This window comes from Gymnogyps californianus, chromosome 2, assembly GCF_018139145.2.
Source record: "Gymnogyps californianus isolate 813 chromosome 2, ASM1813914v2, whole genome shotgun sequence".
NCBI lineage: Eukaryota > Metazoa > Chordata > Aves > Accipitriformes > Cathartidae > Gymnogyps > Gymnogyps californianus.
The window spans coordinates 33,522,499-33,548,894 of NC_059472.1; positions in this window are offsets into that span (position 1 = coordinate 33,522,499).

Consider the following 26,396-nt stretch of genomic DNA (forward strand, 5'->3'; position numbering starts at 1 on the left):
TTTCAAGCAAACACCATATAATTAGGAGATGCACCTGCTCAGGACTTGAGCCAGGGCTATTTTTTACATCCGGACTACAGCACAAAACACCACAACTCCTGGTTCACAATGTTGGTATAATATTCCTGAAGGGAACCAGAGCTTTTACTCTTGTGGATGCAAGACACACTAAAATACATTTTTGGAGTTCAAGTTACTTTTCTAGATAGCCTTAAGTGATCCATAACAGATTCTTTAAAACAAAGCATTATTTATTTGCTCAAAGCTGCATAGCAAGCATAGCAAGGAAGAGCTATATGCCCTTACTGTTTCACCATATTTGGTTTTTTATTTGTATACTGTTGATAAGTTCCACTCAGCTGATGGACTTAATTCATAGGCAAGGGTTATCGTCAGCTCTCGTGGAACCAAATGCACATGTCTTTCTCTGGCAGTTTTCTTCAGCTGCAATACCTCTACCATTTTTTTAGAGACTTTAATAGATTACTGTCCCCTTTGATCCTAGATTTGAGCTGGGAAGATAAAACCTTGTTAAGCTTGTCTGGTTTCTCTTAATAGCCAGGTATAGGGAATACAGGTAGAGTTTCCAGGTTCTCTATTGTTGCCACAAGGTTTCTTCATAATCTGTCTAATAATTTATTTTCTTCACCATTGTTTGTCTTTAAACATTCCCTAAAAGTTTTCTTGGAACTACCCAGCCAGGCAGGATAAGATCAATGAAATAAACTCCAGAGCTACAGTTGGTATTCATAAAAGTAATGCAGATGTCTCTCTCATTCTCTTCAGCAACTGATGAGTATTATTCATATGATTCTCCAGTGGTTCAGAGAGGTAAAGTGCATTGCTGTCAAAGTTGCTTGCATTTGCAAGAGCAGTTAATTTTGCATAGCACAATGTAATGGAGGAAACAGTAGTGTTGGCACCAGAGCCTATGGAGCAGGCTATATTGTATATGAGCAAGAGATGGAGGTCTTTGATAAGAGATGATGTAGGGGGGTGGCTTTAATGCTCCAATTCATTTTCTGTGTGAGGGGGAGGAATGGCCTATTGAAAGTTTCATTTTAGGCCAGTTAACTAATACTACCCCTTACTGATTCTCCAGCCATGCTCAATTAGAGAGACTCCTTTGTCCTGACACCAGTGAGGATTACTACAATTCATCAACTTTACCCTGAAGAGTGCTTTTATACCAGCTAGACCTTTCAGCTCTAGCTGCGAAATGCCTAGTCACGAGGTTGCCAGCAGATATTTTTCCTTGTCCCTGTAAATAGTAGGCCGTTAGAGGTGCATATCCAAAGCTAGCTAATAATAGGCAATCTAAATATGTACCAAGTGTTACCTATTTGGAAATTAATTTAGAGTAGTTGTTAGCACATGTATTGAGCTGTACCAGGAGTGTAGAAATACATCAAATAGAAAGGGAAGATTTTTTTAAAGATATTAACAACTTCAATGCAAGGAGTAGTTGAGCTTGTCAGAAAAGAAAGCTGCTATGCCCCCAAAATAGCTTTACAACAGTTTGGACAAAGGCTCCAAAAAAACCCTCATTGGCTTCAGAGTTAGGAACAAGCAACCACAGACAACACAATATATCAGTTTTTGTAGCTGAAAGAAAGCCAGGCTTTGCCAGCACAGCTTGTAAACTACAGAAGGTCAAATCACAGTGATTCAAAACATTTTCATACACTGCTATGAAAACCAAATGTTTTCCCTTTAATTCAAATGAACATGACAATTAAACTAACCATAAAAATTGAAAAGAAAATTCTGAGGAGTATGCAGCAAAATATAAGTCTTCTCTGCAACATTAATTAAAGTGTGAGTCATAGTGGAGAGCTATCTCATTGCAACCATTTGTAACTAGCAGTGATGTGCTAGCCTTCAGTTAGACCAATGAGTATTGTCAAGATTTTAGCTGTCTTTCATGAGTATAGATGAGTGAACTGTTGGTCACTGATTATAACCTGGTATACAAAAGGCCTGAACCAATCTAAATAGTTCACATTTAACACTTAGTATGACTGATTTTTTTTCTATTGAAAGTACAGTTTAATGTCAATAAAATTTTCACAGGTTGAATCAGCCCTGCTAGAGAAATATTATCTAAAAAATTCTAATTTTTAATCTTTTGATTTACCTTAAGAAGGTTAAATATAAGATTTTTTGTTCTTTTATAGTTTGCTTTAAAAAAATATCTGATATGGATAGGAAACCAGAAATAAAAGCACTTTCAAACTACAGGGCAAAGTACAGCCATGATATGTAGAAAATGTTATAACCCCTAACTAAAAGCGTGAGAGCAGGAAAAAATGGTTATAGCATTTTTATTTTCAGGAAGGGACTAAATTGCATGAAGAATTGGAACAAGTAATGAATATCAATTACAGGACAAAAAAAAATTTCCAAAATTCAAAATTGTTTTTACTGAAGTCAGTGTGGCCTTTGTATTGATTTAAATAGAAGCACAAAATAGCCGACAGTTAGCACATTAGTAAATATTATAAAAAATGATAACTCTAAGCCAAAGCTAACAGAAAAATAAATTAATTCTATAAGTCAAACTCTGGACATTGTTTAAGCAATTATAGAATATATGTGGTTGTTCTGTTTAGTAAGTCTCTTCTGGACCTATTGTTTCTACTCACTGCAGATGGATACAACCAGCAAAGTTATCTAAGAAAAAGGTGGGACTGAACAGAAAATTGGGTATTGGGAGGAACAGTGAAATTGGGGAAGTAAGATCCTGGGACACTTGGTTCCTGCTGCCCACTGTAGGCTGATTAGTATTCAATGACCATGTTGATCACAGTCTCAATCCTGTAAACTTAAATCCTACCTTTCTAGCAAGGAATGATCAAAATGTTTTCCATGTCTTTGGCAACTGTTGAATTTCAGTGGACAAATGGGTTAATATTTTTGATGGATTTGCTATACAAAAACATGGTCCCTTTATTTCTTGGAAATGTAAGGGGAAATTATTGAAATCAACATTTTTCACCTCCATTTCAAATTTTGTCTGGAACCAGAAATATCTGCACACAACTTAAGCAAAAAATTAAATAATGCACCTCACTTTTCAAGAACCTCTGCTTTTCACTGCTGGCTCTCTCCCCTGCCTTATTTTTGTCACAACTCCTTCAGAGTGGCTTTCCTCTGAGCTGAAGGTGGAGGAAAGTCAGAATTAGGTCACAGACATATAGACTCACACATGGATCTATACAAAAGTCTCTGTACTTATGAAAAGTTTGGGACAAATCCAATCTCAGGTGTCAGTGAGTCAATTAACCTTCAAATCCTGTATTTCTTAGGCATTCAGGTACTAGTATGTATTGCCTCTTACATACTGCATTAGTAACAAAGACATACAATTCTTATCTGATACTCTATATGTCTGTTCTGCCTCAAAAATAACAATTTAAAATAATTAAAAAAAAAGATAGAAATTCAATTATCCTACATGGCATATATTTTAGATAGAAAAGTGTTCACTTATTGTGTTTTATTTAATCTACTTTAACAACAAACCAAGATCCTAGGGAAAGCCAGAATTTTGCACATAGCGCTCTGGAAACTTGAATGTTTCTAATGTACTAGATATGATTTCTGAACTGAAGAGAATTTTCTGAGTGTCATTACTGTGTCTGCCTTCTCAGCAATCATAGAAGCTCACATCTATCATTTCCTTTGTTCTGTGAGAGACAGACTTCTTCCAAGGAGAAAAAAAAAGAAAGAATGAAAAAGGACTGGAAATACTGTGATACAATGGAAAAAAAAAAAAAAAGATGCAGTCAAAATACTCCCTGCACTTTGTATTTTAGAGATTTAAATATATATTGGTAGTTACACTATATATACTTATATATTAATTATACTGAAGATATTAATATTTTATATATTTAAGCTATCTATTATGTTAAAATAATTGTATAATATAATTTATTCTATGTTATTGTTCTTATCTATTATTTCAAAATCTATGTACTTTTAAATTAATAGCTAGATGAAGTATTTGCGAAGATAGCAAAATCCTCTTCTGTGTTTTCATTTACACTCATCCATTTCTACAGTTATTCAAATTAATCATCTTAAATGGAACATATATTAGTTGTTTTGCAGACCCTTTTAGTGAAGCTTTTAGTGTATTACTGATTTTTTTATCAGATTTCCTTTGGAATTAGCCAAATTTCTTTACTGTGCCATGTCACATTGGATATACGCAAAAGGGATCTACATTCTTCAAAAGAGACAGTCAATTAGAAAACTAGGCTTAAAAATTTTATCCTAACTGAAAATTTTGTAATGAACTGACAGCAGGGAAAAATGCTCACTGCATTTTTATTCTTCTAATGCATTTACCAGCATTTGGGACAGTCAGCTGAACTGTTTTGTTGCACTTGTTGCACAGTGATGCCATTCTTGTGTGCCGCTCTGCAGCGAAGCGGGGAGCTCACATGCACATGGTCTTTCTCAGCCCCAAGTTAGCATTACAGTAGATAAGGTATACAGGTGTATGAAATCGAGACAAAAAGAGGTTTTAATTTCCTGGAGCGTTTTCAATGGGGTTGAATAGCACCCTGGGAACCCTCAACCCATTTCTTCACTTTCTAGATGACTGTATATTCTCCTTCTTCCCACATATGGTTTACTTATTCAGCTAGGTGATGCACAGTAATAAACAGAGCCTACCCTTGGCCACTGGTTGCACTGAGAGTGCTGTCCACCCTGGGGTTTCACGTCTGCTGACCCTTAACTTCTCAGCACAAGAGATGGAGCCTGGTTTAGTCTTCTTAAATCCCTGCAGCTTGAAAGGATTAGGCAAACTAAAGTACTACACAGAGTACGACTCTAGGAAGTTGTTTCTTCAGAATCATATTAAAATAATTCAGAAATATTCTCAAAAAGGCAATGAGTGACTTCATTTTACAACTTACTTAACTGCTGTTAAAAAGATGAAGGAAGGTAAGTACCAAATTATTTCTGCAAAAGTATACCCAATAATATGAATAATGTAAAGATATGATCTTATTAATGCAACTCTTCTGTCTATGCTTTAACAAGTTTTAAGAAGTATTCTATAAAATGAGAGCAGATCCATCCTGAATTTTTTCCTAAAATCTTTCTGTATTTTAGGAAGTAATCCACCACTGTTCCTTAGGTGTTAGTGCCAGCTGCTAAATATGTCTTTTCCTTTTTTTAATACTAAGTATCTCCAGGTCGTTCTTAAAAATATAGTTCTCCTTGTCCCACAAGTACATGCTTCATGGATAGAATAACCATTTACATTCCCTGTCACAGCTGACCACAAATCATTCCTAAAATTATTCTTCCTCAGACTTTTTTCCAGGTTAAATCTCTACTGTGACACAGGTGAGAAACCACAGCTAATGGGTATATGTTGAAGTCAATTACCTCACTTTTTTTGCAAATACTAATAAGGTACAGGAATGAAGGTGGCTTCCCCCCCTCCCCAATTAAAGCCATAATTTCTAAAAAGTCATCGATTAAGAACTTTTCCTAACACATTCCCCCCTCTTTTCAGTTCCTCATGATCATCTCTTCTGTATGAAAAAAACCCCTAATATTAGCACTGAGATGAAGTGGATCCGTTCTGAGTTGTGATAAACCTGTGTGCTGCTGTCTGAATTGATACAGTTCAGCCCTGTGAATGTTTAAGAGACACACTGAGGCTAGAATGAGATCATTTACCTGAAATTACCTATCTTGAGATTCAAAGACTGCAAAAAGCAGGTGAAAATCTTCATGAATACGTGCTTCAGGAAAAAGAAGTATGGTGAGCAGGACTGAAAAAACAAGCCGTGGCTTTTCAAAGTGATATATAGATCCATTATAACCTACAGGAACAGCCACTGGTAGCAGCAAAAATCCAGGCAGATTTAAGTAACTGGGCTGCACTAGCAACAACATTTTCAACCAAGCAAAGGAGTTGTCTAGCAAACCAGCCCTTGTCTTTCTGCTTTTGTTTTCTGTCCTTTTCAGCATCTCTTTCCTTGTATTTGCTGCTAAGCCAGAACCTGGCCCTTCCTTCTTTACAACTCACCTGTCATTTGTACAGTTTTGTGATGGAGCAGATAACCCACAATGCAGCTAAACACTGATCCTTTATCTCACGCATTTAGTTTTAACAGTGTTACCCACTGTGTTCCATTGTCTGGTTCAGCTCAAAAGGTGAAATGAGTCTGCTCCTCTGAACAATGTAAACTGGCAATGCTTGGTTATTTGATAATTGGTATTTTATTAACTCCTATATTGCTCTCACCCTGAAAGCCCAGCCCTCTGTCTGGGGTCACTTCACCATTTGCATTGCGTAAGGCCCCGTTTTGAATGCAGTGCAAAGCTGTGCCACTTGTATACATACAGTTTGTCATCCCATTCACTGCTGACTGCTTCTTACAACTTTCAGTGCACTAAGAGAACATTTAGAAGGACATGAAATCAGTGTGCTTTCTGACCCATGTAAGACAGGCCTAGATGTTTACAGTACTCTTTTAGGGTGAATACATGGGGCAGAGCTCTAAGTCTCTCTTCTGATGCCAGGCATTATGTTTTGTATACTATTTGGTTTCTAGCCCCCTATTTGTGCTCAGGACCCCATTGTGATCTGGGTGAGGTACAAAGGAGGTTCAGTCTTTTCCTACTCCTCTGTTCCCCAGCTCCCAGACTTCCTCTTCTCCTTAGCCATCAGGCAATGAAAATGCTCTGGCAGGGTACTTTAAATATATTATTGCTTCTGGGCTTTTTACTGATTGGAAGGAGTTGTACAGTAAAAAGGTGCAGAGATGTTTGTGTGATAAATGGGAGGATATAGACTGGGATGCTTGGCAGGGCAGAAAAAATAGTCATGTGCATGCAAGATGGAAGTGAAAGGAGGGGAGGGAGACATGAGCTGTTAAAGTGAGTGGCAGCCACCTACAAACCTAATCCAAATAAAAAACCTCAGAGAAGAGGGGGACTAACGGGACGTACCCCTCCAGTTTGCACCATCACAGAAGGATCAAACAGAATAGCAGTCCTTGCTCATGCTCTATGAGCCTCTGCCACAGATTCTGTCCTCAGCGGGAGCAGGCCTGGGAGGGGACCGGGTCACCTCACCATCCTCTCTGCCCTGCACAGCAGATCTGGCTGGGGGTAGGCAGGAGCAACATGCTGCAACCTCAAAGGCTGGAACAGCCAATGCACTTCTCCACACGCCGCCGCCGCAGAGCTTCAGGAGACACTCTGCCTGCCTGAGGCACCATGCCTCCTGGAGCTCCTGCTGAGCAGTGCAGCTCTGCATCCCAATGCAAGCCTGCGAATATGATATACAACCCAGCCCTGAGTAGAGGGAAGGAGGCTGGTTGCCACATTATTATGCATCCTCCTTAAGACTCCAGGGGAGGCACTGTGTTCAGTTGTACTTCTACTGGATGAAAACTGAAAATATCTGTAAATGATTAAAATGGTAGGAGAGAAACAATCATAAATATTCATCATCTATCACTACCGATTTATTTTCCTAATGCTGTTGTTACTCATAGGACCAGATCTGGCTTGTTTTGGCTTCAGTAGCACATGTACAGCACACTAGAATTTAGCAGTAATTATGTTTGCATAAATTTAAAACATCACACAGTTAAATTAAAGGGAATTATAGGTGTGACCTTTGTGGCATGCTGTCAGATTTTTTACATCGTCTCCCAAATGTAATAAACAAATGCACATGGTATTTAGAAGGTTCTGTACTTTTCAAATACACCTTTACAAGTAGCATTAAGTGAATATGATGCTTTAAGAATGAATGTAACAGCTTGACCTGTTCCTGAAATTCCAAGCACTGCCTAATTATTATTTTAATGTTATTTCAGCAAGATAGGTCTTTATTTTTCTTTGCAAATGAAAGGAGCTGCATTGATCACTTTCATATATCCAGCATGATTTCAGCTTAAATTATTTTATTGGAGCACACAGAGCTCTATTTAAGAGTGAGATGAATAGAGAGATACTTGATGTACACGAAATTAAGAGAAAAACAGTGTAACATGCCAGCAGGCCTTGAACAAATCTATGGTTCATCTGATATTAGTGCTTTCTTTAAAAATCTCCTTTAGTTTGCAGTCAAATCCTCTTTTCAGCTCTATTTTGATGTAATATTTTGCAGAGAAACAATTCATCATACAATCTATATGGCAATAAGTAGGAAACAGTTGCAGTTTTTCATACAACAAACCAAACATTGTCCTTTTATTTACTAAACTAGATGAGTTTTCTAAACCAGGGATTTTTTTTAATAGTTATGTGGCTCAGATCCAGCAGGCAAACCTGTTTTACTGATGGGGTCTCTACTTATCCAGTGTTTCTGTCATCAGCCTGACCTTGCAGCTTTCTACAGTGCCATTATACCCTGGGTGCTGGCTTATTTTCATACAGCAGCCCCCAACTACTTGATCCCACTTCATCTACTTCATGGACACAGACATTTGTTGGGCTTATTAGCTCAGCAGGAGCCTTATCATATTTTGTATCTGAGGCTGTTGGAGATGTCAAGAGATGGAAATGCTGTGTAGCTTTTTATCCTCCCTTCTTGCACTTTCTCTGAGAGCCCAACAGTGCATTTGGATTCAATGCTCTCCTGCCACTAGCTGCTGAGATCTCTTTAAATATGTCTAGCTTTGCCATCTGTACCAATAACACTGCAAAGGCTTAGCCATGATTAGGCTGTCAAGATTTATTAAGTTAAAAAGTATCAAAGTTTCTTGCTGCAACCCCAGACCTTTTAAGAGTCCACCTTCTTTAGAAACCCTTCCCCCTCCTGACTAACACTACAGTCAATGTGCTTCGCTTGACCTTGACCAACATATGCACCCGGGGAACACTAATGAATTTGGGCCAATTCATCTTGGAACTCCAAATTTAATCAAGCTGACATGCCAGGGAAAGCAGACTGTAATTAACTCCTAGCATTTTAGGTAATCTGTAAATTTCATAAACTTAGCTCAATCTGTTTTTGTGGTATTAAGCATTTTTTTGTGGATTTGTTTCACAGACTACAATTGTTAGAATAATACAATAATAACAATTAAAAAGTAAGCATTTTCTCATAGCATTAAATCCCTGTAAAAATTACTATTTGTCCAGGAGAATAGGATGCCACCAAACAATGTATGCATAGCAGCCTGCCTAGTAAAACCAAGCGAATCCAGTATTATCATTTCTTTTTGAAAATGAGTCATGCACTCATTTCATGATGTGTGTGTTATGAAAATGTACAATCAGTCAAAATAAAAAAAAAAATCCCCTGCTCAGTGTTATGTTTCAATTGGTTTAATTTTGATGAAGAAGAGATAGGAGCATTAAAAACCAGCCCATAGGGCTCCTGTTTTTTTCTGCTTCATTTTATTATTATTTGTATAATGGTAGCACTCAGAGGTCCCAGTCAGGATCAAGGTCCCACTGTGTGAAGTGCTGTATGAATACAAAGTTCTAGCCCTGAGGGAAAAAAAAAACCAACAGTAAAATCTTGATTTAAAAAAAAAAAAAAAGAAAAGAAAAAAAAACCCCACCACCCTAAACCAGACTGCTTTGAGACTGCTATTCAAATCTCCAGGCTGAAGCAGTTCCTCCGACTATTTTTTTCTTCTTTTCATATCTGCATGGAGCATCAACAGCATGCCCAAGCCCTAGCCTCTCCACAGTGGTCCTGGTAGGCTAGAGATTCTGGGTGGCAATGAATAGAAGAGAAGAACAACGTCAGAGCTCAAGCAAACAAATTACTATATACTGATATAAAAGAAAAAAACCCAACTAACAGAGACTGAAACCATGGCTACATTTACAGCATACGATCTCAACAATTATAAACCTTTGATATTTTGTATGTAGGAGTTAATAAAAGTATTAGAAACAGGACCATGCCAAATATTGAAACATATATATACATATATAGGTATAGTATTGTATACTTATATTTCCTGCAGACTTTGTTAAAGGAAAGCAATCAAATAACACCAGATATTGCTTCAATCAAATAAATGTTATTTATTTAACAGCAGAGGCAGAGAAGAGCCAGAGCTATTAATTTAAGTTCACTTCTTGAATATGGGTTTTGTAAAAACCCCACATTTTGGAGTTCTGCTCTGTTGTTTTGTAACTCAAAAATTAATAGATGAAGTTTTTTAAGGCAGACAGCAGTACAAAGAACCACAGTGAACAAAAAGTTCACCTGGTCCTGTTGATCTTTGTACTCTTCCTTTTCAAAGAGAAGGATGAACAATATTTTATTGATAACTAATTCAAATTCGTCAGTTTTGCAGTGTGCACATATTTAAATAAACACATACACAAATAAACGTACAGTGAGTGACAAAAGGAAGCATGTGCCTTAACCTTTCCACACTGATTCTGATGGCTGTGGCTAGAAAGGAAGAACAAGGTCTGAGCTCAAGCATAATGTGCAAACACACACACACACACACACGCACACACAGTATTTACACACCCAACAATCATATACAGCAATATATATATGCTATAGGATGACATTTTTGACTCTTTTCCAAATGGTTTATGCCATTTTAGATGGACAAATCAGTTATGTCATGTCTTTCATGAAAATTTTCCTCATAGTGAAGAAACCACAGTGTAACACTACATGATCACAGAAGCTCCTTTACTGTCCTGTGGTCAGTACAGTCTTCGGTTTCTAAATGCACTGGACCAAGGGGAATAAAAGCAATTCAAGGCTTCCTTCCTTCACCAGGCTGGAAAAGCTAGGCATAAATTGCTTCTGCTCTTTCTTAGTATATGACTGTACACATGCATGGGTCTCCATCACAAAAACAAATATGTATTTTTGCATTTTTGTGCAAGCTCAGAAAGCTGAAAAATGAATCTTACCTGCCCTCAGTCTATATAAAAAAATCTATGCAGACCTCTTCCTTAACGTATGGAGTACCCAGAACTTTATTTTGAAAAATGCACAAACACAATTCAAATACTCAATAAAAAAAGGTGGAGTCTACATAGACATGGCCAATAATGTGCTGTATACTTTAAGAGATTCAAAAAATGTCTTCACATATACTATTATGATTTATTAAGCAAATTCCTGACCCTAATAGCTAGTAAAAGCTAGCAAAGTGCAACTGGCTACTTTAATGACCGGAAACATAAATGCTGGTTCACAGAAAGTAATCTCCCAACCATCATAATGTGCAATAGATCTTTCAAGACACTAAACGCTTGACTGGAGTGATCTCACCTGCTGTCGAATACTCTCTAAAATCCTTTTCTTGACTGGTCAATGAGAACATTTTGGTGCAAAGATATGACTTATATCAACTTATTGGAGCCCTCATCATCTGGCTACATGCAGGAATAGACAATGCAGACTGCTTTGGTGGTGGTGATGGGTGGCCTCCAGTGATCTGGTTAAGGAATACCCAAGGTGGTGCAGAACCATTTTTCAGTAGATCTCAGTGAATTGTGAGATAGCTGTCCATCTATAGGTTATCTACATGGAGCCCTGCAAGGATTTATCTCACCCCTCCTTTTCAGAGACAACTGGATCTGTGGAGATAATTGCAATACCACAGTTTTGCTGAACTTTCACCAGCTCCATCACCTCCATCTTAGCCTCTTCATTCAATGTTATAAAATTATGAAAAAAAAGTTTAAATTGATGCAAGGACTTGAGGAGCTAAAAGGCTACTGATAGCTGAACAAGACGCTTAAAATTTTTAAAGCAACCTCCTAAAGGGAAAAGTAAGTTAATGCAAAACACTGAAAGGAGCAATCAGTGATGTTGACTGTACCTTCAACAAAGGATATCCCCCCACTAGCTGATAATGGAGAACAATCTTGAGGCTGTATTAGATTCATTGATAGTCCTGACTACAGAGATAATTGTGGTAAGAAATGATTGCACTTCCACTTTCCCAGGAGACTGTGCCTATTCCTGTCAAAAGAAGATCTGGAAACTGTTATTCATGCTTTTATCATCTCCATGTTCCTAACTAGGGCTAAGGGCTCCACAGAAGTTTCATCTTGTGCAACACTCAGCAGCCCACCTCTTAAGCAGGAAAACCTGCCAAGAGATCATAATGGACATCTGCACACTCTAATGGATTTCTGCATTCATTATCCAGATACAAATCAACTTCCTGGTCCTTATATTTAAGACCTTAACATTTTAGATACTGGCTTCTATCCAAGATCCACCATGCAACTGTGCTTATTGAAAATGCTAAAGTATATGGAACCCATGTTCAAATGCTCCGAAGTGTTTCCTGTGTTAGGTTCCTGACTCTGGAAGGAAAATATAACATACTTCAAGATGTAATGCAAATCATGTCTTCTCACAAGCAAATCTTCCCATAACAGTGCAGCTTCGGGAGAAGTGACAAGGAATGAAGGAAAAAGGAAGAAGTAAATTGGGAAGAAAAAAAAGAGAAAAAAAGTAAATGCCTCCAAAATCTGTTAAACTTAAGAATAGCTACAGGCAGAATCTTTTTGTAGACATTCATAATTTACTTTTGAGCATAAGAGTTATGGACATATTACATGTATTGATGGAATTAGTGACGCTTGAAAAATTTCTGCCCAAGAAGTTACAATCTGAGGGTCCTCATATGGTATGCTGAGCAGGAGAAAAGGAAAGAGAGAGATGAGTTGGGATGGAGACAAAACTTATACAACTGCAAGGAAAACAGGGCGTCACTTATTTGTGTACCAATATACCCACATACTCAACTCCTTTTTTGGCTACTGAAAGCTGATTTACCAAATGTTTTCTTTAAAGTAAACAAGGAAAGAAGTGGAAGAAGAATGAGGAAAAGAGAGCAGAATATCAGCTAACAGGAGTTAGAACCTTAATTTTAGTGTTTTTACATGTATTTTTTTGCAGCATTAAGTCACGTATATTTTGAGCATAGCTAGGAACTACCTGATCACAGGATCCGCATTTTACCTAGTTCTAAGAACGTACTGTGCATATCTGCTGCTGCAGTTAAAGCTTACTTTGGTGTTTTCGGTAATGTTTAGAGGAAAACGCACATCAAAATAAACACACATTCCTAGGTCTAAAAGCCAGCATAAATAATTACTATGAATCAAAATTATTTTACTGTATTTTGAATTTTTCAAGTTAGTATATTTTCCAAGCACACATAAGCAAAGGTCTAGCGTTTAGAAAAGAAAGGGGATGCATCAAGATCCAAAATCGCCAATGTTTCATCAGGATCAACATTCCCCCAATTTGAGCTTTTATTGCTCTGAACTACTTATGTTCAAAGTAAAGAACTTTGAAACTGAGGACATGGAAAATATTAATTCTGTCACATTATAACAGTATAGTAAGCTTGTCGTCTGGCTGGTTTCCAGCCAGTCTGCCTAGTTTTATTCTAGCTCATCCCAGCTCTGTCAGAGCTACTAAGCATGGACACATTCGTCAGTGCATAAGCAGCAGTCGCTAGTCTGAAGTGGTCATTAAAAATATGCTGTGGTGGAGCCTCTACACAAACTAGCAGGTGCTTTCTGTCCCATCAGGGGATGTGGCTTTCTCCATGCTACTCTACATCTGAGTTTCACAAACACAGAGGCTCAGGGATGAGGCTCCAGTGGAATCATAAAACATTTGCTAGTCTGTCATTACCACCAACCTGGTTGTTAGTGGGGTGGGGTGCTCCATCTACTTTCTGGCACTAGCCCCAAGGCTGCTGACAGATTTATGTGAAGCAGAAAGCATACACACTTCTAGCTTCTGCCCAACGTGGTGAAGGTCTTCGTTTTTTTCCTACAGCTGGACAACACCAAAGTGCAGCTAATACTGTCACATTAAGTGACTCTAATATTTTAAAGCTGAGAACAGGTAAAATGGATAAACATTTTTGGAAATTTCTCCAAATACTATTACAATTTATTTGTGTAGTGCAAACAGTAGGCTAGGCTATTAAGGCAGGGAAGAAGCCAGAGTATTTTCCTCTAAGACCTTACAACCTAAGCAGCATACAAACAAAGAACCTGGTCTTGGGAGATGCTGAGCTCATATATACTACAGTGATACGTACTATATAACAGCCTAGGTTAGATTCCTAGAGCATCCTAAATTTACTCTGAGGAGGCGAAAGAAGGTTGGTGTTGGATCATGGATATCCAACAAGGGATAAGACAAAGCCAAACTGTTAAGAGAAGTAAGAGTTCAGAGCAGCAAATCTAAGAATATAATTTTGTGGAGGCTTTTTAAAGAGCGCAGGATGTTGTTGCTGAAAGGAGGAGTAGTGAGTCCTAGATTTCATTAACTAGGTGTAAGCCAGCAATACTGATGCCCCTGTATGTTTTTAGGATTTTTCTTGCTTTTGATTGCTGCTTAAGAATCACTGCTCCCACAGTATCATGCTAACTCCACTGAGTTTGGGATTAGCTGGGGCAATAGCTGGGGAGATAGCCTCAGGCTTGTGTATAAAGGAATGCCTTTGAGGTCCTGCTTTAGGCTTTGCCACCATTTGGCTGGGGTTGTCTAGATGGAGTAGATAGATACTAGTAAGCATTAATGTGAATTTATAACACTCCAGCTACACTGCGCAGCGACAGCCTTTAGTAGAAAGTGGAGTGGGTAGCACCAAACAATACATACTAGGAATATCCATACAAAAAGGTACTTGTTTAGACAGGAATGAAGAGGGAGTACTTTCCTTAAAGAACTTATTATCTAAACAGCATATAAAGAAAGAGCCCAGTCCTGTGAGGTGCTATAGTTAGTGCTCTGTTAATTCACACCCTTGCTTACTGCATACTAACTTCTTGTATAGACAAGCAGAATTGAAGCCTTGCAAAACTGTGAAAGGTTAAAGTGATCTCATATATCCTTTCTAATGGGACATCGTGCAGGTAGTGTCGTCGGTAGCCAAACTGTTTAGCTTTGGAGGGTTCCCTCTTACACCGCTGCTGCTTACAGGTGGAACCGTAACTCCTGCAGCCACATCTGATAAACTTTCACAGAGCGTGCTAGTGGTTCTGCTGCTACGAATGGCAATGATGAGGAGACTGGGAGACAGGAGTCATGGAAATATATTTTGCTCATGGCATCTCCTCACTGTCTAAGAGTCCTTCCAGGTGTTGGGCGCTTCCTTAACTGTTGAGTGCTGCCCTCCTCAGCCCACCAGCTAGCCTTCTCAGCTCCTACCACTAAGCATTATTTGTTGATATTTTTCTATGGGGGCAGCAGCAGCTAGAAATACTCAGGTACGTCAGAGGGACCCCACAGGGAATGCTTCCCTTGCCTCTTCTAGAGCTGCTGGGCCTCATAAGATGGCACACACTGCAATGTCATTTAGAGGCTTAGAAAAATCTACCTGGCCCATAAAACATCACCAGCTCAGAATTTCCTAGGTGTATCCAGTACAAGAGGTTCAAAATTTATATTTCATAATTCACCAAACACATGAGCAATTTCTGGAATTGAACAGTTCTGTTCAGTCCTTTACTCTTTATAAATTTATGAGTGGGTTTGTGGCCTGTCACTAATAGGTCTCTAAATTAATAAGCTGGTGTGTATTGCAACACTCTCTAGGGCAAGCTTCCTTCAAGTTTAGAGTCTAGCGACCTGCCTTATGTCATACTGTGGATTCACCCTTAGCAAAGGGCTGAATTTTCAGCGTGCCTTTCTTTCTGCGGTAGTTTACAATAAGTCAGCTTCTCATTCCATGTCATCAGTTAATATTAAATGCGGAAAAAATAATAATCACTGTCTTCTAGCACTGACCAAGAAGATTAATCTCTTCTTTTAATGGAATTCTGGAATGATGGGAGGAGAGAATGGAGCTTCTTTGCTTTACAGAGTCTTTTCAAGGAGGGCAAAGACACCACCATTTCATTATGTACAGACTGTGGTCAAAGTCTGTAAACTCCATAGCTGCTGAGAGTCAGGAGTTTTGGGCTTCCATGTGTGCATACAGAGCTGTGTACTTGCTCACCACCTCCAGTACGGCCAGCCTAACAATGCACCAGCAGAAGGACAGGAGGTTACATTCACTGTGCCACAGCTGGGCCTGTAGGATAGCACTGTGGCTGCCCAGAGACTGCAGATTTTCTAGGCGCAAGAGGCAGGAGCCGTGTCCTGTACAAAGGGGTTAGCCTAGGCTAGTTTTTTTATACTATTCTCATCTCCTCCTGCCCGCCCAAGAAATTTCTATGAGCCTGTGGTCAAAGAAATGCCTAATCTTGCTATGATAACAAGCAACAAAGAACCGGGAATTATATTGCTAGCTCATTGTATAAATGTGCTTTTTACCTCCTAAAGAGCTTTGTGATCCCTGTCTGCAAACAGGTGAGTTTCCCACCCCTCACACCCCCACATGCACCAAGCTGATCTGTGAAACGGTGTGAGGTGGTACACATGTGTCTTATCTGCACTGGAAGACTTATGTATTGTGGGTTTAACTGGGCCTATGAAGAGAACAGCATGTGACTAGATATAGTCACAAAAGTATATCAGGCTATTAGTTATTTAAAAATGGTCAAAAAGATAAAAAATCAATTTGGGGGAGGAGGATTGTGGACAGAAATAATGGAGTAAGTACTGCAATACACCCATCTTCTCTGCATTTAACTGTTCATTCACCACATCTCTAGAAGGAAAACACACTTTAAATGAGACATTCAGCTGGCGTAAATCAGGAAGCATCTCTGAAATCGGTGGTTTCAAATGTGTGCATCAGCTAAGCACCGTGTTGCAGAGTTTTCATCATTTCTTGAAGACCAAATGAGTATGATTGCTGCATATTATAGAAGGATTATTTAGTAGGCAAAGGCTAGCTCTCTTGCTAAACAGGAACCTATTACAGAGGGAATGCACTCATATATAGGAGTAAAGTGCCTGCAGTTCTGACTAAATAAAGAGAAAGGCACAAAATCATGGAAATTAATATTTCTGTAAAGCATAAAAGTAAGCCCAAGCTTTTTAACAATTTCTATAGGCATTCTATAAAACAGAACAACTATATGTGTGGGAGAGAGAGAAAGACAGAGAGACAGAGACAGAGACAGAGGGAGAGAAAGAAACACAGACAGAGACAGGCAGATAGAACGGGAGAAAAATGTTTAGGATGCATGCTGCAAAAACATATTTTGGACAGGAGTAAAAATAAAGATCAGAGTTCAAATCAAACTGCCACACAGTCTCTATACATGATCCGCTCATTATATATTTATTGTTTCTTGACTACTGAAAAATGATCACTATCACTGCTATTTTCACCTGACTTTAAAAAAAAAAAAGAAAAAAGAATACATATTATCTTTTGCATTATCTCAGTAGGCTAGGTTATATACTGTACATAGTTAAACACACAACGATGAAACATTCATATAGGCTGGTCTCATTTCCCTGCTTTTAATTTTTACACAGAGCAGCTAGGTGTGCCAGAATCCTTTTCTTTTCTCCTTTGGCAAGAGGGCAAGCAAGCAGTCATTTCAGAAACTGGTGCCAGTGCCACCTATGAGTCAGTGTGATGTATTTAATGCTCCATTTGTTAGAGGCTAAGTACATTACCCCTACAGTGCCCTAACCTCTAATGGCTCTGTGCCAAGGAGCCCAAGTCTGGTCCTGAACCTGAATTACTACTCCACATTTTACTGCAGTGTCAGTTGTATCTAATACATACATTAGATCTAGGCATCACAGTGCATCATTTTAGCATTAGAGTCTGGTATTATGAAATGTATCTTTTTCAGAATATTTCTCATTTCCCTGTAATGCATCAAAAATGGGAATGAAAAATTAAACATGAATTTGAAGTGCAAAAATTTTATGATTTCATCATTTTATACTAAAGCTGGAGTAAAAATATAGGTGTTTGTAATATGGTGCACGGATCTGACATATAGCTCTTGATGTTCAGGGTTAAATTTAAATCTACATTGCCTGGTTACCAATCTCCGCAGTTGCACCCAGGCAGGACTAGGAAAGATTGATGATTGTGATTGTGAGATTAATCCTGTAATGTTTACAAGACTCCTGAGCTGAAACCTGGTTGGTCATATCATGCTATCCAGAGAAGGCCGCTTGGCTTGCCAGGGTAATTTCTTCTGATGCAGTAAATAACTAGGCATAATGAAAATACTCTGATGTATTCTACTGCCTGATTGATGCTCTGCATGCGATACGGCAAAGCAGTGCACTTCCTATCACAAATTTACATATACAAACCAGCAGAAGAAGCATGATAATGTCAGCATCCTCCAGAAGCCCTAGGATGCTACACAATTTTATAGCAGTTATGAATTACTGTTGACCTTTCTGGCCTCTTATACCAGTATGCTAGACTCAAGCATATTGAAAGTCATCAGTCTGAAGCAGTCATTCTTTACATAATTATGGCTATTTGTGTGTGGGAGGATAGTGTTTCTTTTATTGTTAAAAATTAGCATTAAAGAATATCACTGCTGTGATTCAATAGCCAATATGTTTTAAGCATATATTTTAAGAGAAACAGAGAAAAGGATGATATGAATTCTGCAAACTATTTTTATAATCCAAACAAAACCAAAACATGGACTTTTAGAATTCAGTACTTAATGAAAGAGCATAGCTGGTGTTCTGGTTTCAACACAGATTCTTTTTCTTTTTTTTTTTTTTTTAAAGCAGGCTACAAGGTCTTAGCACTTAGCACTATCATTTAAACTAAATTTCTTGCTGGATTCTGCAAGTCTAAAATTAACAGGAAATATTCAGTAGTGGTATAAAAGTCTTTCAAGTACAAATATAGATTAAATCTTTGAAATCATGTAGATGCATTAGTTAAAGGAGCTTCCATATTTCATACTAAATATTTGAATAATCAGGCTTTCAGAACATCACTAAAACACAGCTCCTTATTATCATTTGCATTTTAATGTCCTTAAAATTATTACACTAAGGGAAATGTTTTTGATACATTACAGCATTTCCTCTAAATGTGTGATTATGTTAATGGGTTTTCAATCAGGATCCTAGCCTGACACCATAGGAAAATTTATGCAAAGTTCATACCCTGTCAGGGCCTTTAATCAGGACCATTTATTAGACCCCTGCCTTCTTTGATGGTTGCTGCTCCCTTTATTAAATATACTGACTTGGCCATCTGAAGAAAAGGACAATAAAAGGTTACTGGGGATGAAAGCATGAATGCTATTTGCTCATGTTTCCTTTACAGACACTTCTTCAATAATTAAGGAAGGGCTTTCTTTGGCCTTTTAGGCTTTTGAAGTGCTTATCAAACATAACACTTAGTTCTTGTTTTTATGGAATGTTTAATGCACAGATTTAGGCTTAAGCACAAGTAAACTAACTTAGAGGCTGCTAACAGAATTAATTTAAATAATTTTCACAAAAATCACAGCAGTCACATATGTCTACTGACTAGTCGAGCTGTATTTAACTGAGGCAATTAAACTTACTGTAATTTAGGAGAAATATTAAAAACAATGGCTTTTTCCCCCCTTCTTTTTTCCTTACACTGGTCATTTTTCTAGCTTCTTTCTAGGCAAACCTTAGCATAGCAAAGGCATCACTGAATCTGATAAAACAGCTTTCAGTGTGAGAACAGTTTCCTAGAGCCTTCAATGTATATGTTAGTTACTGTACAAAATTAGTTAATACACCGCTTAAGGATTTATAGGAGGGTTGAAACTGGCATGAGTGACACTATTTTTTCCCCTGGATCGCATGCAGAGAAAAACACAACAAACAGCAGATCTAACTAAGTAGTATTGACAACCTGGGGTTTGGATACAAATTCAATATGAGAAAACAGACTCACTTCAATGAAATACAAATAAACAACGAATTCTGTTTTAACATGTCTAAATAGGTAGTAGGTGACTGACAGGCTTGGGTCTCATAGGAAAGCCATTAGTAGAGCATTTGATAGGAAAACGTTTGATTTGAATGCAAGTTGCGTTTCCCCTCAGGGGGTGATCTGAGTGGTATACTGGGGATTCACAGGCGCCCTTTTCACTAGAAAATGCCTGCTGGGCTGTATCTTGATAAATGAAATTTGTAGGATCTCCTAATACTAACAAGTATATAACTATATCATCTATTTAGAAGGCATGCTAATTATATTGGTTCACTGATGTTCATTTTCTCATTCTGCAAAAATATATTAAAAAGTTTTAATAATGAGCACCTGGGTCAATTCTATGTCCAGCCTGGAAAAAATAATAATACTTCATTAGTTTAATTATCAATATTTATTGCTCTGAAAAAAGGAATTCATTATTTTTCCCCACAAGCAATTGGTAAATATTCAGTGAAAAGATAGGATTACAGCAAGAAATTAGTTACGTAAATGCTACTGACCCGATCTAGAGTAAAGTTTTAAGCTAAGAAACTTTAAACTGAACAGTTATCTGGCATTTTTTGCCAGAAGCTGAATTACCACACAGAAATAGTATCCTAAATATTATCGTGGTCTTCATAAGTATTCATATAATGAATAACCTCTAACAAGTTATTCACATGAAAACCAGCACATCCTTATTAGTGTTTAGATGCCTCCATGCCTTTGTGTACATGTCTTTAGATAGTAGATGCTTTTGCAACAAAGGAAATTAGTACCTAAATTGCACAGCAAAAAATAGTGGTATATTTTAGAAAATGGGGGGAGATTTGACTTTTTTCTCACATCAGAATCTTATAGAAAAACAGTTTAAGGTGTTATTTTATACACTAATATATGACCCACCCATACACCCTTTAAATTTCAATTTGTTTCAATCACAAAGCAAGAATACTCAAAGAATATGGGGCCGGGCTCAAAATAAATGAACAAGGCACTAAGGAGTTAATATTCAGAGATGAAGCTTGGAGTTAAGGATTGTTTATGACGCAAAAAATGCTGCTGAGGGTAATCTTAGTAAAACAACCCTTCAAAATTAGTATTACGTTTAATTGCATGCATGTGTTTCTGATATATCTCATCAGTGTTAAGCATCATTTTATCTTTCTGTTTGTCCACACAAAGAAGGAGGCAGACTAAATGAACCCGGTAATGCCTGATAGTTTGAAAGCAGAGAATGCACGGTATGCAGCTTAAAGCACATCAAAGAAAATGTAACAGGGCCTCAGTATGTCTTCCTATTAGACAACACGTTGTTATTAAATAGAAATACTATTTCTTGTATTTATGCAGTTTAGTAAATCAGAAGATACCTTTCAGAATTAGTAATTAGTAAAAAAAAAACCCAAACCTTTTTCCCTTTCAGTGCAGTAGACAAATGAAAAAAGAAATTTTATACTTCCCTGAATAAAGAAAGCAGAAGGATATTAATTCATGTAAAACACAGTTTATTGCTTTATGCTGTAGTAAGCTATCCTGATTAGCTAAATGGATCAGGTGTAAGGACATTAAAGGGGATAAGGTGGCTTCGGAACATATAAGAATATATAACGTATCATATAAATATATATCTGTATTTGTCTATATTGCTCATGCCCATGCACACACATTCTGCATATGTTAGGCCTTTCTGAGAAAGAGGCAAACAATATAGATGAAAATCAGCATCTGCAAAAGGCAGCAATCCCATGATTCCATCTGAGCCAATCACTTAACATATCATTCATAATGCTAGCCTGCTCCCATCATCCTCACCCTGTCACTGGCATCTTTCTTCATTTTCTTCTGCTTCTCAGTTCCAAGAAAGTGGAACCACTGTATCATTCACTGTCCACAACCTAAGCTGCTGATTTAAAGGCTGATTTTTTATTTTCCATAATGTCACATAACTATCCTTTCTGCTTTCTATAAAAGTTTAAGTTCAGAAAGACCTTAGGTAATTTTAACACTGAAAACCATGCAGGGAGCTCAATTTTCTCTTTTTCTCTTCCACATTCTCTCTCTTTTGTTATAAGTTTTGTAGTTACAAGCTTTTAAAAAATATGATACACAGTTCCCTTCTCTTTTTTTTTTGTCTTCCAGGTTTATAAAACTAAGTCATGTAGGAAAACTTAAGTAGTATCTTTTATTTATGTTTAAGAAAATTTCTAAATTCATAAAAAAATGCTGCTATCATTTTTTTCTTTAATGACAAGACACATGACATTTATTAAGCAAATTCCCAAAATGTTGATAGCTACATTGCTTTCATTAATGATTCCTGAAAGCAAATATAGTGCGTTTTTTCTCCTGTTTTTTTCTATATTACTATTATTATTATTATTATTGTTACAGTGGACAGTGATGACTCTGTGTCTTAAAACCTAATCACTAGTGCCTATTAAATTTGGGTTTCATATGTTGCTGGAGGTAGAACTGATTATCATAGTGAATGAAATACTTGTTTGGCGTATTCCCAGAGGGCAAAAAGTCATTCTTCAAGGTGATGCATCTCATTTGAGGAATACATTAACAATTGAAGGCAGTTAAAAATACATGTGAACTCCCAGTGAGGCAAATCTGAGGTTGACCACATATATTTACTGACTGACTCTTGCCTCATTCAGGGGAGAAAACTGTGATATGGAAGGCTGGTTTCTGCAACACATGAGACCTTAATTTACAACTCTAATGTGGCAAGTAGATCATAGCTGCTTAGAAAATATTTAGGATTTAACGCTCTGTATGGGTTTTAGATGCCTTTTGTATCTTCGAAGGTTAAAGAAAAAGTATGAGAAAAGATAAAGCTCAACAGCATTAAAGGTCAAGTTTGTGATAGAAATTAACTTCTTATTTCAAGGTTACGTGATAAAATAAAGAATAGACAGATGCATTTTTGAAACCATGCTGAGATCCACAGTGAAAAGTTTTATACAATAGAAAACAGGAGACAGGCTACATAAAGGGCAGTATTATTGCTATGAAAGGCCAGGTTACAGAATGATTGCATTAATTGCAGCAGCACCCTGAATGGATAGAGTGATACAGAGGATATCCTATACGATGATGAAATATATTACTGTAACAAATGCTATTTTTCCTCCAAATTCATTTTCAAAATGTTAGATATTTTAGTGGAAGGTAAAGCAGAAATAGAAACAAAGTCAGGGTACCTAAATTGCTCAGGTAGAGCTGAGAAGTAACCATGTGAAATATGATAGGTAAAGCAACAATATGTAATAAAAACCAAAACAAAACAATGCAGTATTTGAGCTTGTTTTGTCATCAAATTAAAAGTTATATTCTACCATGTAGCTTTTTATTTATTTGGAAAAAAGTGATTTTTCAAAAGGTATAAATATTATCATTTTGATTCACAAAGAAACACTACCAAATTATCAACCTCTCTTCCAGCAAGTAGAGTTAGAGAAACATGAAGGTTTGCAGAAGGGAAAACAGAGGTAGATCAGGCTGGAATGTTTTTCATCCCCAAATAGTATCTTCCTCCAAATTCAAGAAATGGTAGTTTTTACTGCACAACATATTCATATATGAATGCATTCATATATTTCACACCCTTACACAACCACCATCAGAGTGAGAACACGTGTGTATTTGTCTGAGACAGGGTAATATAGCTGACATATATGTTACTATCAAAAAAGTTTCAAGACAAAAACCAAACACTAATATGCTCCCTCCACCCCCCAAATGTTAACACCTAAATTCTGACTAGCATTATGACAACAGTTCTGCACCATAACCCAAGCCATTTTCAGTTACCGGGTACATTATGGCTGAAACCTCTTGAGATCAGCTCCTTGGTATAGTGAAGATATCACAACATTTTACTGCAGTCTATCAACCTGTACTTTTCTTGAAACACAGTTAGTACTGCTGTGAGATTTCAGGATATCCATTTTCCGAGGCAGCAGCTGAAGGCAGACTGGAAGGTAGGGAAACACAGAAATAGGATAAGGATGAAAAGGGACAGAATTTTGTCAGAAAACACCCCTCTCACAAAAGGAATCATTTATGCAGTCTGTAATCCAAATTGTTACACAAGAAATCCTACACTGAGCCTAGGGATCTAACATTACACATCAAGCAAAATTGCATGGAGCTCGGGAAGCCAGCAGCTACCTTAGAAATATGGGCCTGGAAAGCCCGAGGATTCTGCACTGAGGCTGATGAGTTAGGAGTTACACAGGAAGCTCTGTCTGTAAGTTTAATTAGCCAGATGTGTGAAAAGGAACCTAATGCTTAGTCAGAAGATCCTGAAAGGGGCCGTTGGAGAATCGGGAGATGTGGTAGGGAGAAATCAACATCCCAGCTGTGCCTTTGGGGATAGTGAAAGCCTTCCTAGCTCGTATCAGTGGCTTGCTGAAAGCCAAGGGTAGGTTTGGTTAAAATTACCATCTCATTGTGGAGTTACAAATCTAATAGCAGCTAACCTGGAACCACAGAATCCAGAGCCATGAAGGACCATCAGAGAAAGGCACAGGCCACAGAGTCAGTGAGCTTTACTCATAGGTTGGAAGTGTGCATGTTTTTTAAAAGGATGTATGATCTTGCCTTCAAGACTCCAATGGTAAATCTACCATGTATTTTGATGATTAATTGTCATCATGATTTGGAATTATTCTGAGAGAGATTAATGCTCCACCCAGTTTATTTTAAATATTTTTTAAAATAAAAAAAACGTATCGGAGGAGTCTTAACCCTTGGATGCTAATACCTGTTTCCTCTTTCTTCCCCCAAATCCCGTTTTATATTCTTTTCATCTCTCTCTCTACTGTTTTCTATGTCCTTCCTGAAGTATGGGTGGATACATATCATACTCACAGTTTTCCTGTGCTATGTACAGAGTGAAGATGAGTTCCACACTGCTACCTGGTATCGGCTTTATTTTCATACCAAAGGGACGTGTGAGCCATGGAGACAGATCCTGCAGAAAGAGCTCAGGATCAGCAGTTGTCTCTGACTGACTCAGTATTATGTTTCAACGCTGAGTTACTGCTGTCCAGTATTATCCAATCCTCTAGCCAAAGTCTATCTTTTTTTTCGCTCTCTGATATATTATGTTTTATTGTGTTGTATTAAAAAGTGCAAAAACGTACCCATTTTAATAAGCCATTCAAATCGTTCTGTAAAAGTGAGATGTCCTCGTCATTTACTACCCCACCAACCTTTGAGTCATCTGCAGGCTGGAAAGATGTGATATTGGCATCTACATTCTTGATAAAGAGGTTGGCTAACACTGGATCAAAATCTGAAACTCCGAGTCTGACTGAAAAAGTCCCTTTGTTGTATCTCAGCATAAACAACTAATTTCTGTGATCTGACTATAAGCCAAATTTGTATGGCCTGTTAACCACATAGAGCTCAAGCTTTTTAACCATAATATCTTTTAGTAATAAGTCAGTTGGCTGGAAGAAGTCTCCCTACCTGCAGAATATTTTCATCACTGAAGTCTTTAATCCTATTAAAAGACTCAAACAAAAAAACCCATACAACTTGATGAAAATTGCTGTCTTTCAGAAAGTAATACTGAGTGGCATTGACTATATTTTTGCCTCTTCTTATAATTACATTTCTACCTACTTTGTGAGTGATGGCTTAAATTAACTATTCCATTTTTTGCTTAAAATTAACACCATTCTGTCCTGTTAGTAACTCTCTGGTTAATCTTCCGTACCCTTTGAAATATTTGGAAATCATTTACAGTTTTCTAGTCCCTTGGATTTTGCTCTGTTTTCCATTTCTTTATGGTTAACACTTATGGTTTAGAGAGATTCTGCTTAGTGCCTTAGTGTAAGATATCTTGGCCAGTTAACTTAAAAATGTTTAATTCCAGCAAAAACCTTTGCTACAGAGGGTAAAGTTTCAATTACAACAGCATCACATGGGACAGATACATCTCTCTGTTTTATTTCAAATAAATAACTGAAATATCTGCTGAACATTCCTGTCTTTATACATCAGTATTTGATCAAACAAACCTAGCAGTGAACCTATACATGTTACCAATAAAATTTTTAAAGCATTCTTACTACTTTTAATTCTATGGGCAATTGATATTTCATTGAAACCTTTGGTTTTCCTTTACTTCTCCTAGAGGTTTTAACTTGCAGCTTATATCCACTTCCATTTGCTTTCCCATTTTTCCTTCCATTATATACTATTATTTGTTTTATTGTTGTGCCTATAGTAGCTTAAAGCCAAGAAATCCAATATAACATTTTTTTCTTGTCTCTCAAGTTCTAATTTCATTGATATCTATCAAGATATCCTCGAGAAATTTTCACTTGTTAACATTTCATAAGTTAAATGTGCATGACAGTCCTACCAACAGTTATTGCAGTTTTGGGAAAATCAGCTGCTTTAATATAACAGTGATTATAGCGGTCACCACTACTGGTGCATTTACATTTTGAAAATTTTGAAGTCAGAAAATCACTTTATTTATTAAAAAACATCACAGAATCACAGAATATCTCAAGTTGGAAGGGACCCATAAGGATCATCGAGTCCAACTCCCTGCTC